Source organism: Musca domestica, unplaced genomic scaffold (assembly GCF_030504385.1).
Source record: "Musca domestica strain aabys unplaced genomic scaffold, Musca_domestica.polishedcontigs.V.1.1 47, whole genome shotgun sequence".
Lineage (NCBI taxonomy): Eukaryota > Metazoa > Arthropoda > Insecta > Diptera > Muscidae > Musca > Musca domestica.
Window position 1 is genome coordinate 1,313,241 of NW_026712338.1, and position 19,643 is coordinate 1,332,883.

Here is a 19,643-nt window from a genome sequence, read left to right on the forward strand (position 1 = left end):
CAAATTTGGTGAAAATCGGTTAAGATATAACTATAGGTCCCATATATATGTTTCATCCGATTTTGTATTTTACTCCCTCACACCCGTAAAATACTCTCCGACAACAAAGATATTCGGTGCCAACTATCAGATACAGAATAGAAATACCTCTGCTAAGTTTTATAGAGATCGCTTCAGATTTGGATATTTGCCCCATTTATATCTTCACCCGATATCACGTTTATTGTGCCTAAAAATGGTAATATCAGATCAAATAGGATTAATTTTGATGAATATCGGTTCAGACACAAATGCCTTCGTCGAATTTTGTAGAATACGATAGAAACCTGCCAAATATTAGTTCATTTCGACTTTAAATTATAGCTGATTTAACGATTCTCATAAATTCCTAAAAAATCAATAAAATCAAGGTAGGGCTATGATACCATATGATTTCAATTTTTTTTATTTTCTTCCTTGATATATCAACTTTATTTGTTTATGTTATTACTAGCTGGCCCGGTCCGCGTTGCCGGCCCGTAATTTTAGTCTTTAATGCTTATTATATCCCCCACCTTGGAAAGGAGGGTATATTAACTTTTTCATTCCGTTTGTAACATCCCTAAATGTTCGTCATAGACTCCGTCTGTATGTCTGTTTATTTAAATTACGATACAGCCCATATTATTTGACGTAGAGCTTCAAAATTTAGTAGAACAATTTGTACTGTGTATAGGATGGTTGGTATTGAAAATGGTCCACGTTTTGGTATAGTACCCATATAACGGTACCTCTCGAAATTCGTTATTTTGACGATTTTTGTCACATTTCTCATCGGATTTGTCCGCGTTGTCGGCCCGTAGTTTTAGTTCATAATGCAAATTTAGCATAGCATAATATTTCACAAATCTAGCTCATAAAGGTGAACAAATTTTAATATAAATATTGATTCGACTAAATAGAAATAAATAACGATGGAAGGAGGGCAAAATAATTTCTGAATAGTCAAAGTTAATTACGCTTTTACACCCATTACCATAGCACCTCAAATTGCGCATTAGAGTCCCCAAAAAGTCTATGTTCTTGTTCATAGTAAAATTCAATGACGATTAAACAATACCCGCGTTGTTGTCCGCCAATCGGTAAACATCACTATAGATCGGCGGGCCTGGGGACTATATGGGGACTGTACCAAAATATTTACGTATGTTGACATTTTTCTGTAAGACGGTTCTCTACTCACAAAGTAGCCTAAATACAGCAAATAATGGCCAAATCAGTTGAAAAACGTGGCCAAGACCACGGTCACAGCTGAAATCAGGGATACATTTATATAAGGGTTATACCAAAACGTGGCCCAACCAATATTCTCTTGGGGGTTACAAATTCAATAGAAAACAAAATTTTCTTTTCTGACCACCAATTAGATGTGAAAGTGGACTTGGAGATACTCCATTGTGGGGACTTTATTTAAATAAATTCCTGTGTGGCAATTATCTGTATGATGGTTCCCTACCCCAGGGTAGCATAAATACAATTTTTAGCCAAATCAATTAATGAATATGGTCAAGACCAAAATGGGCCCTACTCTGAAAATTTCAAACTTTATGCGAAGAGGTTTTCTACCTCCTTAGAAACAAATATGCCAAATAATGTCCAAAATATTAAAAAAGTGACCAAGACACCAAAAAAACTTAAATCATACGATGGTTATATAAATATGGAATCGGGTTGTACCCTTATCCGTGAGTTATGATCGATATCATGACCTGACGATTAAAGGTATCACGAATGTTTGGGAAGAATTTCTGCAAGGATAGAAATTCTTTTCTTACTAAGAGTCCCATTCGCTCTACTATTTTCCACCCTTTATATTTGGTATTTTTCTGATTGTACATTGGACGGATTATTGTGACAGGAAAGAAGTAGTTCCACGTTTTGAAATGAGCCCCATTAGGGTTTTTCGGTAATTTTCGTTTGTTCAAATGTGTTCGCATCTTCCAGCTGAACCACGATGTCGGCCCTGGAGTTGAAAGGTAGATGTCAGTTAACATCGTATTTCCCACTTATTTAATTTTTGGGTGAAAATTTGTATATAGTGAAAAATTATTTTTTATTTTGTTCACAAAAAATTTACTGAATTCAATTAGATAATACAAATTGAAAAAAAAAAGTGACAAAAGAAGAATAACACATTGAAAAAATCTTCAACTTGTTCGCTGATTATTTACAGAAAATGTTTAAAGATCCTTATATAGTTTGTCAATAGAATGTACTTCTATTTTAAAATTCGATTCCATTAAATTATTTCGACATCATCTATTCCGTTTCGCCACCACATAATTCGGTACTACACTTCCATGTAACTCGCCATCAATTTCATTTCTCAAGAAATCAAGTCAATTAAATAAATTGGTATTAATATTTGAATTCAAAAAAAAAAAAAAAAATAAAAATAAAAATAAAAAAAACACTACAAATGTACATTAGAAAAAGTAAGTCAAAATGGAAAAAAATTATGCAAAATAAAACATTACTATTGTACATTTCAAAAGTCAAAATGAAAATGTTAATATAACACATTTTTACGCGATTTTTTTTGGATATTATCCTTTTCGGAGAGGAGACAATTCCGAATTTGTATGAATCGTTAAAATTAGTCCAGCGGTTCTTAAGTTATAAGCGTAGTAACTAACACAACTTTCTTTTATATATATAGATTATTTTATTATTTTCAATAATAAAAAATTTTCAGAAAATATTCAAATTCGAGTGTTTTCAAAATGTTTGTTGCAACGTATGCATCTACAAAATCTACAGTTTTTGTAGCGAAATAATCCTTTAGAGATATATAGTACATGATTTGTAAAGAAGTTCTGACCTTTCATTCAGTTATCGCGTTTTTCAATTATTTATCTATATATATAAAAGAAAGTTGTGTTAGTTACTACGCTTATAACTTAAGAACCGCTGGACTAATTTTAACGATTCATACAAATTCGGAATTGTCTCCTCTCCGAAAAGGATAATATCCAAAAAAATCGCGTAAAAATGTGTTATATTAACATTTTCATTTTGACTTTTGAAATGTACAATAGTAATGTTTTATTTTGCATAATTTTTTTCCATTTTGACTTACTTTTTTCTAATGTACATTTGTAGTGTTTTTTTATTTTTATTTATTTATTTTTTTTTTTTTTTTTTTTTTGAATTCAAATATTAATACCAATTTATTTAATTGACTTGATTTCTTGAGAAATGAAATTGATGGCGAGTTACATGGAAGTGTAGTACCGAATTATGTGGTGGCGAAACGGAATAGATGATGTCGAAATAATTTAATGGAATCGAATTTTAAAATAGAAGTACATTCTATTGACAAACTATATAAGGATCTTTAAACATTTTCTGTAAAAAATCAGCGAACAAGTTGAAGATTTTTTCAATGTGTTATTCTTCTTTTGTCACTTTTTTTTTTCAATTTGTATTATCTAATTGAATTCAGTAAATTTTTTGAGAACAAAATAAAGAATAATTTTTCACTATATACAAATTTTCACCCAAAAATTAAATAAGTGGGAAATACGATGTTAACTGACATCTACCTTTCAACTCCAGGGCCGACATCGTGGTTCAGCTGGAAGATGCGAACACATTTGAACAAACGAAAATTACCGAAAAACCCTAATGGGGCTCATTTCAAAGCGTGGAACTACTTCTTTCCTGTCACAATAATCCGTCCAATGTACAATCAGAAAAATACCAAATATAAAGGGTGGAAAATAGTAGAGCGAATGGGACTCTTAGTAAGAAAAGAATTTCTATCCTTGCAGAAATTCTTCCCAAACATTCGAGATACCTTTAATCGCTTTTGCAGGTCATGATATCGATCATAACTCACGGATAAGGGTACAACCCGATTCCATATTTATATAACCATCTTATGATTTAAGTTTTTTTGGTGTCTTGGTCACTTTTTTAATATTTTGGACATTATTTGGCATATTTGTTTCTAAGGAGGTAGAAAACCTCTTCGCATAAAGTTTGAAATTTTCAGAGTAGGGCCCATTTTGGTCTTGACCATATTCATTAATTGATTTGGCTAAAAATTGTATTTATGCTACCCTGGGGTAGGGAACCATCATACAGATAATTGCCACACAGGAATTTATTTAAATAAAGTCCCCACAATGGAGTATCTCCAAGTCCACTTTCACATCTAATTGGTGGTCAGAAAAGAAAATTTTGTTTTCTATTGAATTTGTAACCCCCAAGAGAATATTGGTTGGGCCACGTTTTGGTATAACCCTTATATAAATGTATCCCTGATTTCAGCTGTGACCGTGGTCTTGGCCACGTTTTTCAACTGATTTGGCCATTATTTGCTGTATTTAGGCTACTTTGTGAGTAGAGAACCGTCTTACAGAAAAATGTCAACATACGTAAATATTTTGGTACAGTCCCCATATAGTCCCCAGGCCCGCCGATCTATAGTGATGTTTACCGATTGGCGGACAACAACGCGGGTATTGTTTAATCGTCATTGAATTTTACTATGAACAAGAACATAGACTTTTTGGGGACTCTAATGCGCAATTTGAGGTGCTATGGTAATGGGTGTAAAAGCGTAATTAACTTTGACTATTCAGAAACTATTTTGCCCTCCTTCCATAGTTATTTATTTCTATTTAGTCGAATCAATATTTATATTAAAATTTGTTCACCTTTATGAGCTAGATTTGTGAAATATTATGCTATGCTAACCATCCTATACACAGTACAAATTGTTCTGCTAAATTTTGAAGCTCTACGTCAAATAATATGGGCTGTATCGTAATTTAAATAAACAGACATACAGACGGAGTCTATGACGAACATTTAGGGATGTTACAAACGGAATGAAAAAGTTAATATACCCTCCTTTCCAAGGTGGGGGATATAATAAGCATTAAAGACTAAAATTACGGGCCGGCAACGCGGACCGGGCCAGCTAGTTCAAAATAAATGCAACATGGATATTCAAAATTTTGACCCTTTGTGGGGGAGGTATAAGAAGGAGTCGGCCGATATATTCCTTTTTCACAACAGACCCTGGGTTAGCAAAAATTTTGTGATTTGTGCAATTTGAAGACAATCGGACACTTGCATCATATTTTATAAAAGTTATAATTATTCGAAACTTTGACCTATTGTGGGGGAGGCACCAGAAGGAATGATCCGATCGCTACCATCTTTATAACAGATCTTGTGTTGATGGAAATATTGAGATGTACCAAGTCTGAATGGAATCGGATGTTAATTTCTTCTTTTTATAAGCTTCGTGGATATTCAAAATTTCGACCTTTTGTGGGGGAGGTACCAGGAGGAGTGGACTGATATATTCCATCTTAGCACCAAATCTTGGGTTAATAAAAATATTGGGATGTGCGCAATTTTGAGACAATCGTCATATTTTGTAAATGTTATAACTATTAAAATTTTTTACCCCTTGTGGGGGAGGCACTTGATGGAGTGGACCGGAATTTTTTCCTTTTTTTGCACCAGATCTAGCACTGGCGCAAATATTAGGATTTGAAAAGTTGGAGCAAAATCTGATTATCCTTTCTCTTTCTGTGCAAAAAAAATATTTTTTTGAAAATTTCGACTTTTTGTGGGGGAGGTACCAGAAGGAGCGGACCGATATATTACATATTAACACCAGACCTTGGGTTCATAAAAATATTGGGATGTGTGAAATTTGAAAACAATCGGACTATTATACCACATTGTACAAAATACATTGTACATACTTTTGAGTGCGGTAAACAATCAATATTCAAAATTTAACATATTTCTCAGCCGCCATAAAATACCACTTGTGAACAATTCGGTGTTCTTGTGCGCCGACGCATTCGATAATGTATCAGATAATAAAGGTTATGACCCACACGTACCGATATCGATGCGCTCAGTAGATGCACAAGACCACTAGAATGAAATGACAAGCAGCCCTGCAATGTTCTCCATTCAATATTAGAATAGATAAGAATAATTGTGTGGCTGCGATTAGGTTAAGTTTAGTTTTTGTAGCACTTAAGAAACATATTTTTGAAATAAAATCAGAATTGAATCAACAGCCAAACCATTCGGTTGGTTTTCTTTTCTCATTCACACATTTTATAAGATTTGTATTTATTCAAAATTTTGATCCTTTGTGAGGGAGGTACTTGATGGAGTGGACCGATATTGTCCATTTTCGCACCCGACGTAGAACTGACGCAAATATTAGAATTTGCAAAGTTGAAGCAAAATCGAATTACGGTTTCTCCTTCTATGCAGAAAATATATTTTTTTGAAAATTTCGGCCTTTTGTGGGGGAGATACCAGAAGGAGTGGACCGTCTCCGAACTCGATCTAAGTATGACAAAAATATTACGATGTACCAAGTTTGGACCAAATCGGATACTCCCTTCGAGAGTTATAGTGCGCACCATTGACTCCAAATGTCCTGAAACGGATTTGGTTCAAAGAGACCTGGGGTTCAAAACCGTTATTTCGACTAGGTGTTTCGTTTTGGCCGTATCAAATGATACACCCCCCCCCCCCCATATATCGGCACCCTATCGAAAGGTGCCAAAAGACAGATCTGTGCAAAATTTTAGCTTCCTATCTTAATTCGTTTTGTAGCGTGATGCCAACAGACGGACGGACAGACAGACGAACAGGTCTAAATCGTCTTAGAATTTTACGCTGATCAAGAATACATATATACTTTGTTAGGTCTAAAATTATTATTTCGATGAGTTACAAACGGAATGACGAACTTAATATACCCTCCATACTATGTATGGTGGAGGGTATAAAAATGCTACGATGGGTAGTTCAATCAGAAAGGTTCCTCAACTTCAAGAAGCTAGGAAAATATTCAACTCTGTGCCGGAATCTTACAGTGTCAAATAGACTTTTAAATGTGCAACAATTGGTTTTATTTATTTTACCTTTTTTAACAAAATTCTTAAGCCAAAAACATGAATGAAATGTTGGGGTTACTCCGCAATATTAAATCTATGCATAGTTTGTATATGTGTGCCTATTGTTTTGAATAAAAATGGAAAATAATTTGCAATTTTTTAAAACTAGCTGGCCCGGTCCGCGTTGCCGGCCCGTACTTTTAGTTGTTAGTGTATATTTTTTAAAGTATAATAAATCTCAGAAATTCATGTCAAAAGCTATAATAGATGTTCACCTATCGTCGGTTTTAGATATTTTGAAGAGCCTGATCTTATTTTTCATCCATAGGCTTTAATTTGATTGTTAAAAAGCTATTTGATATAGAACATCTATAATAGCCTCAGGTGAAAACCCAGCTCAATTTTTGGTATTGTTAAGGGCTTATCAGCATTTGCCATTTAAATTAGCTGTAATTTGGAATTTGTATTTCCAACGTTTAGACGGTCGTGCTGCGTGGTATAAAGTTCTGTCCATCTCATAATTAGGAGCAGAGTGATTTCAGAAAAGTCAAAGAAAATTACTTATTTACACACCTCACTATAATAAGAAGGGAATTATTTTTTGTCATTTATCTTGGGCGTTTGAGACCCCATAAAGACCCACATATCATCATTGTATAATTCAATAACGATTAAACAAATGTTCGGTCCCGTGCTACTTTCTAATATTCGCATTTTTTTGACTGAATAAGTCCCAGTCCAGGCATTTTCGACTGAATAAGTCCCAGTTTGACATTTCGGAGTTTATTTCTTATGCAAGCCACACACGATACAATTGGTTGTACAACTTGGAGAGATTGTATCGTTTGTGACCCGGTTGTACGAGGTTGTGTCTCGGTTGTATGAAAAATCAAAAATTGTTGATATTTGACATGTTGTACCAACCGATTGTAACGTTAGTGGGCATGTCGCATAAAATTTCATTTTGTGTTTATTTTCGAAGAGGCAACACCATTATTTCGCACATCAAAACAACACGAAATCCAATCAAATGTGTGATTTCAATGAAAATATAAAAAAAAATATATATTTAAAACAGAATTTCAAAAATTAATAATAAATAAAGGCTATTAAGTAAATTATAGAGCACGAAATTATTTCCGGTGTCATCTTAACTCAAATGAACTCTTCGAAAAGTGAAGTCGTACAAAGAGGTTGTACACAAAGTTGTATCGTTTATGGCCAAAGCATACAACTTGACAACCCTCCAGGTTGTACCAACGGTTGTATCGTGTGTTGCTTGCTTATAGGTGTACATCCCAAAATTTATGTTCTCAACAAAAAAATTTATTTTTACAAAATTTTCTTTTCTGACTTTCACACAATGGTTGGTCCCCACTAATGTGGGGACTATACTTAAATAAATACCTATGTGGACAATTATCTGTAAGATGGTTCTCTACCAGAGTTGTGTAAATACAAATTTTTAGCCAATTCAATTGATAAATGTGGTCAAGACCAAGATGGACCCAACTCCGAAAACTGAAAATATTATGAGAAGAGGTTTTGTACCCTCTTAGAAACAAAGATCCCAAATAAAAGCCAAAAAAAAATGAAAATTGTGGTCAAGACCCCGAAAATAGTTTAAATCATATGATGGTTATACCAAAACGTGATCACATATTGCATGGACAGTTTCTTCTCAAATTACCAACATTTTCCGAAATTAGTATGAAAAATGAAATGTACAAAAAATATACTTGAAATCAGGTTGTAAACTTATCGGGGTGTTATGACCCGTATCATGGCCTTTCTGGATATAAATCCTTTTCTTACTAAATGTCAAATTTGCTCTGCTATTTTTATTCGGTATTTCATTGATAGCAGTCCCAATGAATTTTGCATATTGAGTTTTTATTGGGCGGATTATTGATATATGAAAGAAGTATGCCCACGTTTTAAAATGAGAAATGAGATCGTCATTTAACATCGTGTTGCTCACTCATTTCATTTTTAATATTATTGATTGAGCATTCAAAACAATAAAAAATGTGCACATCAATATAGTACGTCAAATTGAAAAAAAAAAATTCACGCCAAAAATGTTTTTTTTTCATTCACATTTTTATTGGCATATTTTCACGATATTTTTTGCCAATATTCCATTCCGAAATTGTATGAATTGTTAAATCCGTCAAGCCGTTCTTGTGTTATAAGCGTAGTAACTAATGTGGCGTTTCCACTGCACTTGATTCGCTCTCTATTCGTTGTTTGACCCTTAACTATGAAAAAACTACCTAATTCTTCACACAAAATTTCCTGAGCGAACACTCATATTTGTACGTTGTTCAAATCAAATCACTCTCAGAACAACGAAAAAATATGTGCCATCCCTAACAAATGAGAGCATTTATCGAAAAAATAAATTATGACATTTAAAAATTATAAATAGAAAAATTTAATGAAATTTTAAAAATTTTTGGGAAGACTGGAAATTATGAATGAAAACTACAATGTTGAATGGCGTATGTACATTCAAACGAAAGTAAATTTTGTTTTCTCTCTCATTCGAGGTACGCATTTGGTCCACGAGTTAAAATTTCTACAGAAAACTGCAAACAAAATAGTCAATATTTTCAAAATGTTTCTATCGGCAGAAAAAATGTTTGACAAGTGTCTCTTCAGCAGAATTTAAAAATGGAAAAACACAAAAATATTGTTACGAATATAACTTTAGATTTAATGAATTTAAGAATTTGAATTGTAACGTAAATTTCTACTACGCAGTTTATTTGAATAACTTCACAACAACAACTACTGTATAGATTTTTCTACATCCTTCCATTTCCTCTTTCATTTTCTATTTTGTTGCTGACGTACAATTCTTGTTAAACGTCATCATTGATGATCGCTTAATTCCTCTTTCTTTGTTCCCCCCTCGCCTGTGTATGTGTTGTTGTTATTGTTCACTCAATGTAAGTTTGTATGTGTTGTTGTTATTGTTCACTCAATGTAAGTTTGTATGTGTTCGTTGCATTGGTAGATTGTTCGTAATCTAGGCGTTACCAGATCGTCTAGAAACTTCTGTAGCGACAGGCGAGGCTCATATAAATAGGGGAAATGGAAAGGCAGTCAGTCAGTTGTGAATCAGATCGCGAATTGAAACCGTCGAGTAAAGTAAAGTGCAAAGTAAAGTTGTGTGAATAAAATCATTGTAATAATCGTAATCCGAAAGAACCTGCGTTTTATTTGGTACGAGCTGTATTGGGAAATAAAACAACGTCTACACGGGATTAAGTAAAATCCAAGAACGTAACAATTGGTGTCGGAAGTGAGATTACGATAATACTACGATGAAGTTTAAGGATCTACGAGTGGAAGACTTGAAGAAGGAACTTAATAAATTGGAATTGTCCTCTACTGGCAACAAGGCTGAACTACAAAAACGTCTGTTGGATGAGTTCGAGCGCCGTGGTATGAACATCGATACATATGAGTTTGACAGTAAGGATGAAGTGGATTTATCGGAAATGGGCGAATCCAACGGTGGGGAAGTCTCGTCAGTAGCTGCCAGGGGTGACGATTTCAGAGAAATGCTAGCCAAAATGTTTGAGGAAAATTTCAGAAGAGTCGAAGAAAATTCGAGAATAACGAACGAGAAACTCGAGTACATTACAGAAGTTATTGGAAGGAGAATGGAAACCGTGGAGGTCCAAATTAAAGAGTTGGATAAGAAAGTGCAGTCGGTTGACGAGAAATTTCTGTCCCACGACCATAGGGTTACAAATCTGGAGAAGAAAATTTCGGAACTGGAAATCAAAGGTGGTCCGGTGCGAGTTCCTGACAACACACTAAAAATCAAACCTCCTGTATTCGACGGCTCTACGTCATTCAATGTTTTCAAGTTACAGTTCGAGACAGTGGCTTCTAGAAATTCGTGGAACGACAGCGACAAAGCGGTTGCACTACTTCTGGCATTGAAGGGCAGTGCTGCTGATGTTATACAGAGTATTCCTGTCGCTTCTAGAAACAACTATGAAGATGTTATTGCTGCACTGGAACGTAAGTACGGTGGCGAACATAAACGAAACATCTACCTTATGGAATTAAGGGGAAGAGTACAGAGGGCAAACGAGACGTTACAAGACTTTGCAGCTGAGGTGGAACGTTTGGTGCTAATGACGTATCCAGGAGAGGATCACCCATTGCTGGACCGTATGAAAATCGAAACCTTTGTGAATGGCATACGTGACCCTGAGATTAAGTATGCAACATATGCGTCACCAAAAGCATCATTTTCCGAAACTGTGTCGTTTGCCCTTGCCCAAGAGACGGCAAGAATAGTTGTAAAGCCCCAGACCCACAAGATTCGCCAACTGGAGACCGAAGGTTGCGAACCCAAATCTCTCGTTAACTCGATCGAAGACGCCATGAGGCGGGTAATAGAAGAGACAAAGTTAGTTGGGATGACTAAGCCCAGGGTTAGATGCTACAACTGCGATAAAGCAGGTCATATTGCGCGCGAATGCAGAGCTAAGCGCAAACGATCCAGGTCATCGTCACCACCTCCAACGAAAGATGGTAGAAGAATGGCCCAACAGTCCACCAATGAGTCACAGTTAAACTAAATCGAGCCAGTCCAGCGGGGCATGAACTGGCTCCCATCGACGATGGCCCCACAATCTCCATAGCAATAGTACAACAGGAAAGTCACAACCTAACAACAACTGGGTACATCAATGGTGATAAGCGAGTTCTGACGTTAGATACTGGCGCATCAAAGTCCATCGTAAGATCAGATCTGGTAAAGGGAAAAATAACGCAACTTAATGGAGTCAGACTGCGCACAGCAACGGGGGAGCCCGCGGCAGTACACGGCAAGATTACCCTGAGACTAACTATTGCCAATAAATCGGAGAATTACGAGTTTATAGTTGCCGATATCGTAGACGAAGTGATAATAGGCGCAGATTTTATGATTGCCTTTGGTATCAATCTGGATATGAAAGAACGTGTGATGACCTGGTCTAACGTCGAAATTCCGTTAAACGTGGGCTACGATGAAAGTACACCCATTAGACGTCTGACCACGGACCATCCAGAGATAATACCGCCCTGTGCCGAAGCAATAATATGGGTACCAATGAATGGAGATTGTGGAGCCAAGAAGTTGTGGGTGGTGGAACCAGCAGAAAACAGAAACAGTAACATCCTAATAGCGAATGCCCTGGTGAAAAGCAACAAGGACGGATTAATTCCTGTTAGAGTTTTGAACCTGTCAAACAAGCAAGAGCAAATTTGCCAATTTTCCGATTTTGGACAATGCACACCAGCTGAAGCTGTAGTTAATTTGGAAACTAGCACCAAAAAGCCAGCTGCCATGGAGAAGAAGCACCTCGACGGCTACATAAAAGAGTGGACACACCAATTATCACCTTCCGAGAGGAACAAGGCTAAGCAGCTATTATGGAAATATGCCTCTACCTTTGCGTTGACAAAAGAGCACCAAGGAAGAACATCAGTGGTGAAGCATGAAATCAATACAGCAGACGCGAGACCCATTAAACAGCCTCCAAGAAGTGTTCCCCTGGCAAAAAGAGACGAGGTTCAGAAGCTGATAAGTGAAATGGAAAAGAGTGGTGTAATAGAACCATCGTCAAGTCCATGGTGCTCCCCAGTGGTCTTGGTCAAGAAGAAAGACGGAAGCACCCGATTTTGTGTGGACTACAGAAAGTTGAATGATGTCACCAAGAAAGACAGCTATCCGCTCCCAAGAATCGACGACACATTGGACACATTAGCCGTGACGTCATGGTTCTCCACCCTCGACCTGCAGAGTGGGTACTGGCAAGTAGAGATCGCCGAGAAAGATAAGGAGAAAACAGCGTTTGGCGTAAATGGGGGTCTCTGGCAGTTCAATGTCATGCCATTCGGACTCTGCAACGCCCCGGCTACATTTGAAAGGCTGATGGAGCGTGTGTTAAAAGGGCTGCAGTGGAAGTCGTGCCTCATATACCTGGATGACATCATAGTCATGGGACGCAACTTCGACGAACACATCAAGAACTTAAAGGATGTTCTACAGCAGCTTTCGTCTTCAGGCCTCAAGCTGAACCCAAAGAAGTGCAGTCTCTTCCAACGAGAGGTGAAGTTCCTGGGGCACCACGTGACGCCGGAGGGCATATCGACGGATAAGGAGAAAATTCAAGCCGTCAGAGATTGGCCGCAGCCCCGAAATCTCCATGAGCTGCGAAGCTTTCTGGGTCTCTGCACATACTACCGTCGATTTGTCCAAAATTTTGCCAACATCGCCGCCTGTCTACACCGTTTGACGCAAAAAGGCCAGAGGTTTCAGTGGGGCAACGACCAGGAGGAGGCATTCAGAAAGCTCAAAGACATGCTATGCAGAGCCCCCATTTTGGCATACCCTATACCTGGCGGCAAGTTTGTCCTGGACACAGACGCAAGTGCGTGCGGCATCGGTGGCGTCCTTTCCCAGGAAATCGACGGACAGGAAAAAGTCATCGGGTACTACAGCCGGACATTGTCGAAACCTGAGAGGAATTACTGTGTGACGAGGAGAGAGCTGCTTGCTGTCCTTGAGTGCGTTAAACACTTCCACAAATACCTATATGGCCAGCATTTCCTGCTGAGGACCGACCACGCTGCTCTCCAATGGTTGCTGCAGTTTAAGAATCCGGAAGGTCAACTAGCCCGTTGGATCGAGAGGCTCCAGAGTTATGACTTCAGAATCGAGCACAGAAAAGGCGGAAAACACGGTAATGCTGATGCCCTGTCTCGTCGGCCATGCAAAGTAGCATGCAAGCACTGCTCAAAGGCTGAAAATAAAGAGAATATCGTTGATGTCCGACTATTGCAATTTGAGTCGGGTGAAGATTGGTCGACGGAACAACGAAGAGATCCCATTCTGGGCAAAGTAATTTCGGCCATAGAAACGGGCAAACGACCTAGTCGCAAAGAAATTACCTCCGGAAGCCCTCTTTTGAAATCCTATTGGGCCCAGTGGGACAGTCTACTTATAATAGATGGTTGCCTATATCGCAAATGGGAAAGTGAGGACGGTAAATCTCACCGGAACTTGATCGTCGTCCCAGACTTCAAAATAAGAGATGTCTTGTCGGAGTTTCACGATGGGCCAAGTGGAGGACATCTTGGCATAGCAAAAACCGCTGAAAAGGTAAAGCAGAGATTCTACTGGGTCGGCTGTCAAAAATCCATTGCCGACTGGATCGCCAATTGTGAAAGGTGCATAAGAGCTAAAGGTCCAACACGGAAGAGTCGAGGCTACATGCAGCAGTATAATTCAGGAGCCCCTTTTGAAAGAATCGCAATGGATGTAGCTGGACCGTTCCCAACAAGCGACTCTGGGAACCGGTATGTCTTAGTGGTCATGGATTACTTCAGTAAATGGCCAGAGGTTTATGCTATCCCAAATCAAGAAGCCAGGACAATTGTGGATGTGTTCAGCAGAAATTGGATTTGTCGCTATGGTGTTCCATCTGAGGTTCATTCCGATCAAGGGAGGAATTTTGAATCAGCGATCTTCAAGGAAATGTGTGACTCCTACGGAATCAAGAAAACCAGAACGACGCCCCTACATCCGCAATCAGATGGCATGGTGGAAAGATTCAATCGCACCCTGGAAGAACATCTACGGAAAGTGGTGGACAGTGGCCAACGAGACTGGGATGAGCATATTCCCAAGTTTTTACTGGCTTATAGATCGGCCATTCATGATTCCACATCCCGGACCCCTGCCAAAGTTCTGTTCGGAAATGAATTAAAGCTACCTGGCGATTTGATATTCGGTGCTACCCCAAACGACGATGTGAACCAAGATGAAGACAGTCAAAACTCTCTTAGTAAAGTCCACGATGCAGTCCGACATCGAATAAAAATGGTTAGCAACCGCATGAAGGCAAGGTACGATCGAGCGGCAAATACCGATGGGTTTCAAGAAGGGCAACTGGTACTATTGTTCAACCCACAACGAAAGAAAGGACTATGCCCCAAATTACAAACGCACTGGGAAGGACCCTACAAGATTGTCACGAAAATAAATGACGTCGTTTATCGCATCCAGAGGAGCGACAGTCCCAGGTCGAAGATGAAAGTTGTACATTTGGAGCGGCTGACCCCCTACGGAACGGGAACTGTGCCTATTCGGGACGAACAGGCTTAAGCGGGGGGCAATGTTACGAATATAACTTTAGATTTAATGAATTTAAGAATTTGAATTGTAACGTAAATTTCTACTACGCAGTTTATTTGAATAACTTCACAACAACAACTACTGTATAGATTTTTCTACATCCTTCCATTTCCTCTTTCATTGTCTATTTTGTTGCTGACGTACAATTCTTGTTAAACGTCATCATTGATGATCGCCTGTGTATGTGTTGTTGTTATTGTTCACTCAATGTAAGTTTGTATGTGTTGTTGTTATTGTTCACTCAATGTGAGTTTGTATGTGTTTGTTGCATTGGTAGATTGTTCGTAATCTAGGCGTTACCAGATCGTCTAGAAACTTCTGTAGCGACAGGCGAGGCTCATATAAATAGGGGAAATGGAAAGGCAGTTAGTCAGTTGTGAATCAGATCGCGAATTGAAACCGTCGAGTAAAGTAAAGTGCAAAGTAAAGTTGTATGAATAAAATCATTGTAATAATCGTAATCCGAAAGAACCCGCGTTTTATTTGGTACGAGCTGTATTGGGAAATAAAACAACGTCTACACGGGATTAAGTAAAATCCAAGAACGTAACAATATGTTCAAAATGTCAACATTTACACAAAAAGTTGAAAACGTGAATGAAAATTGTAAAATTAATGATATAATAAATCTTTGGGAGAAAAACAAAAATTTCTTATATTCATATAAGTGAGAATTTCATGTATTTTCGTATAAATTCCCTTTAAAATCAACAAACAATTTTTTTGAAAAAAGGAATTATTTTACTATGAATTACGAATCGTGCCGTATGAACGGGTTAATTCGTGTACCTAATTCTGAGAGCGAACAACGTTGTTCGGTTTCCAATGGAAACATGCTATAACATAACTTTCCTTTATATTGTGAAACAACCTCTTTATTTTGTTCCCAAAAAACGATTGAAAAAAATTAAAAAAGAAAAAAAACCTTCAACTTTTTCTCTGATTTTATAGAGCAATGTTTAAAATTTCTTGCGAAGTTTTTCAATAGAATGTGCTATTATTTTAAAATTCGATTCCATTAAACATATTTTTTCGATTTTTTCCCGATTTTAGACTAACACATCACATCATATTAGAAAAAAAACACCAGAAATGTACATTCGAAAATAGTAAGTCAAAATAAAAATATCATGCCAAATAAAACACTACTATTGTACATTTCAAAAGTCAAAATAAAAATGTTCAAATTTCACATTTTTACGCGATTTTTTGGGATTTTATCCTTTTCCCCCATGAGACAACTCCAAATTTGTCTGAATCGTTAAAATCAGATCAGCGTTGTTTGAGTTATAAGCGTAGGAACTAACACAACTTTCTTTAATATATACAGATTTAAAGACAACAGAAATGAGCAACAAAATATATTATATTGGGATAAAACAATCTTGTCCTACTATCTTGGATTCATTGTACCCTCAGCCACATGGCTACAGAGGGTATATATCATTAGACACGGCCAAAACGTGCCTCATCGAAATAACGATTTTAGATCCTATGTCTCTTTGGACCAAATCCATTTCAGGTAATTTGGAGTCGATCTAACGATGGCCGTACCTCCGTCTGTCCGCCAGTCTGTCTGGCTGGTGCGCACAATAACTCTCGAAGGGATTATCCAATTTGGTCCAAACTTGGTACATCGTAATATTATTGTTAAACTTAGATCTAGTTCGGCGATGGGCAATATCGGTCCACTCCTTCTGGTAAATCCCCCAAAAACGATCGAAATGTTAAAAAAAAAATACTGAACAGAAGGAGAAAAAATAATCCGATTTTGCTCCAACTTTGCAAGTCCTAATATCTTAACACCAGACCTTGGGTTGATAAAAATATTGGGATGTGTGAAATTTAAAGACAATCGGACTCTTATATCACATTTTATAAGAGTTGTAATTATTCAAAATGTTGACCTTTTGTGGGGCAGGTACTTGATAGAGTGGATCGATATTGCCCATTTTCGCACCTTAGCTCGCATTGATGCAAATATTAGGATTTGCAAAGTTAGAGCGAAATCGGATTATCCTATCTCTTTCTGGGCATATTGACATTTTGTACCAGAAGGAATGTCCGATATTGCCCATCTCGATCTAAGTTTGACAATAACATTACGATGTACCAAGTTTTGATCAATTCGGATATTCCCTTCGAGAGTTATCGTGCGCACCAGTCAGCCAGACAGGACATCGCTAGATCGACTCCAAATGTTCTGAAACAGATATGGTCCAAAGAGACCTAGGGTCTAAAACCGTTTTTTCGATGAGGCACGTTTTGGCCGTATCAAATGATATATACCCTCTCTATCCATATGGCTGAGGGTATAAAAATTCATTGTACGCACACATATCAGGGATGGGGTCCTGTTTTTACAACAGAAAATGCAGATATAATTTATAAGATGGAAATGCTTATTTAAATTGGCTTTACCTTTTTAATTTTACCATGATAATATCCCAGATATTTAATTTTTCTGACCTGTTCAATCTCAGTCCCTTTCTGTTTAAGATTTAGCTGACGGATTCGTCTATTTAAGTGGATAACTGACATTTTGCTGCTGAAATTTGCCGCTGAAAGGAAGGTAAATTTCATTACAGCACGATGAGAATTGTCTGGTTACCCTACAATTTGTAACAACTGTTACAAATAAGCTTTGTTGTACCATCTGTAATTGTGCCATAGTTCATTCTTCTCCCTTTTCTGGACTTTTTGTATTAAGTATGGGCACTTCGCATTGAAAGTATTGTCTCATTTCATGCTCAGTAACGGTCTTCTCAACCGAATAAATTAATCCCAACCTAGAAATAAAATGATCAAAAAGTTTGGTTTGGTAGTCCGTTGGTATTATCCACATCACAACTTTCGGCATCTTTCACTATGCCAGTGTCAGTCCCTATACACGTTTCCACTTTTCTTTCCTTAGTCTTGCCACGCATCCTCTCCCTACTACAAACTTCCTTACCTGGTATCTTTCCAACGACCGTATCCTTTACAGAAATCTTTTTCAGGAAGAAGAACCAAGGAAGAACCACTGCGGAAATCATACCTAATTCCAGAAATTTCGAAATGTCAAAATGCCAGAGATTGATGAAAAAATGTATGGTGATGTTAAATGAGATGATGTTAATAGTTAATAAATGATGACGAATGTTTGCGAGATTTGAAGAGATAAATCCAGAATATTCAAAAAACAAGACACTTTTCCTCCTACCAGAAGAAATTTAAAAGACGGTACCAGAATTATCCGCAAGCACGCAACAGTTATTTTTTCTTTGCTTGACTTGTTCACTCTTCGGTGTTTGAAGCGAGAATCTTGAGCAACCTTCCTATTGTTGGAGTCTCTAACTCAACTTATGAGATACCGACAGAAATCGGTACAATTCAAATGCTTATAATTTACAATTCAAATGCTTCTAATCATAAAATTTGCCGGTAAGTTAGCGACGACATCAAAGTAGTCGCTAAGGCCCACCGATAGATAGCAATGTTGCAAACTTTTACTTCTTTTTATATCAAAATGTTGCGTTTGAAAGTTACCGATTTATAAGCTGTTAGCTTTATGTCCAAATATCTCAACACTTCAAGCAATCGCAAGAAAATCGTGAAAAAAGCAACATCCATTTCAAATTGAAACCAAACGACATATACACATAAAGTATTCTTCATTTTTCAATTTTAGAAGCATCAAATATACGACTACATTACCTAATGTGGTGTAAAAAAGTTCCGCACCGTTGACGTTTTGTTAAATATAGCTGCGAATTTTTCTCTTATTAGGTAAATAATATGTTCTCAGTACCCTGCAGTGAACTTTTATATCTAAAAGGAGTAAGTTCGGCCGGACAATATTCAAATATGAAATTTAAAATAATTCCGGCGAATAATGTAGCTAAAATCATCAAAATTCCGAATATAGGGATATACTGTCTGTCACAGGCTGCAGTGGCAATTTCGAGGTGCAAATACGAAATTTAAAACAATTCCGGTTAATTATGTAGCTAAAATCATCAAAATACCGAATATAAGGAGGGTACCGATATATGGAGGCTATACGAAGACCTGTGTCTGCATAGAAAATTTTCCGTCATAGACTGTACTACTCATTAGGAACTTCTAATACGAAATTTGAAGCAATTCCGGTGAATAAAGTCGCTAAAATCATCAAAATATCAAATAAAAGGAGGTACAGTTTTATGGGGGCTATCCCAAAATGTGGACCTATATAGACCATTTTCAGTATCAAAAGTCCTGCCGAACAAACACAAATCTGAGTAAAATTTTATTGGCATTCTTTATTTCGTTCGGAAGTTAAAGTGATTTCCACAGACGCACATATAATTTTATGCTAATCAAGAACATATATATATATTTTGTGGGGTCTAAAATCTATATTTCGAGGTCTTACACACGGAATGACTCCATACTACGGTGGAGGGTATAAAAAGTGTATATATTGTATATCAAGAAATGGAATTAATCGCAAAACGTCGTTGGGGCTTACTGCTACCTGT